Source organism: Microtus ochrogaster, unplaced genomic scaffold (assembly GCF_000317375.1).
Source record: "Microtus ochrogaster isolate Prairie Vole_2 unplaced genomic scaffold, MicOch1.0 UNK3, whole genome shotgun sequence".
Classification (NCBI taxonomy): domain Eukaryota; kingdom Metazoa; phylum Chordata; class Mammalia; order Rodentia; family Cricetidae; genus Microtus; species Microtus ochrogaster.
The window spans coordinates 18,710,581-18,711,898 of record NW_004949101.1 but is presented as its reverse complement, the minus strand read 5'-3'; the positions used below and the strand labels follow the sequence as shown (position 1 = coordinate 18,711,898).

Here is a 1,318-nt window from a genome sequence, read left to right as displayed (position 1 = left end):
CCCCGTGGGGACCGGCCCCCAAGGCTCAGGAGTAGGCCTTTTGGATGTTTGCCTCCTACCCGAGTCCACCTCTGAAAATAAACATGTTTAGTTTTTAGGAGGAAAGAGAGAAAAGGAAAAAAAAAAGCCTCTTCCCTTCCCATCCCCCACCCCCAGGCCAAGTGCTGCAATCGTACACCCCCCCCCCAGGAATGTGAATGGCAGAGACTACAGATTTTAGTTTAACCTACTTCCTAGGTGTTAAGTACCATTTTGATCTTGTAGCTGAATTCTGACTTTCTACTTTCATAAATTTTGCTCTGCTCCAAGAGGCACGTTCTTGGTGCCTTTTAATGATTTGGTGGCATTTACAGAGTATACTCTAGCATACCTAACTTTTAGTTAGATTTCAAATTTACATTCATAGCCAAATCACATTGGGGGCAGAAGAGGACTTTTATTCTGGGCGCAAAATCTTATGCATCTGATTCCTACTTAGAATATAAACTCGAAACTCTACATCCTCACATTGCTTTTTTTGTATATAGAAATAGAAGTATAAATTGGGTTCCAGTGTAACCCATTAGACTTAAGAATTGTGAGTGTATGATCAGCGTTTCATAAAGTATAACACACACTTTTCTAAATCCAGAAGCAAAACCAAAAATATCATTGAAATTTGGATTATCAAAATTTATGATGACCTTCAAAGAGATTTTTAAAGAGTCTTAACAACTTGAATAATGTAATAAATATTTCCCAGAAAGACATAAATCAGAAAATGCATCAATTTTTAGATCGTAAAATGCACTTGTAAAATTTTAAGTGCAGAAACTTGTATTTAACACATTTTTCATAAGTTTTTAAATTAATGCCTCTGGTTTTGGTGATGGCAAATGGACTCTGATAGGCAAATACTTTTTTTTTAAAACCTTATTTAATGCGCACTGGAGTTACAGACAGCTGTGAGCTGTCATGTGGGTGCTGGGAATTGAACCCGTGTCTTCTGGAAGAACAGTCAGTGCTCTTAATCACTGAGCAATCTCACCGGTCCCTAGACAAATACTCTTTAACACTTAGCTACATCCATAGTCCAATATCACCTTTTTAAAAAGTTTAAAAGGAAGTTCCTAGAATTAATAGTGTTGAAAAGTCTATTGATAAGCCAATGATAGAGTTTTGTTAATGGACTTAAAATTCATTGATATGAAAGGAAATTTGTTCTCATTTGTTAGGGGAAAGAGTAATTTGAATATGTAGAATTACATATTTTATATAATAAAAAAGGTCACCAAATTTAGAAATCAAAGTAATAATGCTTACTAAAGAATGAGGATTT

At 35.4% G+C, this 1,318-nt stretch overlaps 1 protein-coding gene across 2 annotated transcripts in view; it reads left to right on the top strand.

Annotated features, from left to right (window-relative positions):
- Zc3h6 (zinc finger CCCH-type containing 6) overlaps positions 1-1,318 on the top strand; it is a 63,046-nt gene that overhangs the window by 1,627 nt on the left and 60,101 nt on the right. The gene's annotated exons all lie outside the window — the stretch shown is intronic.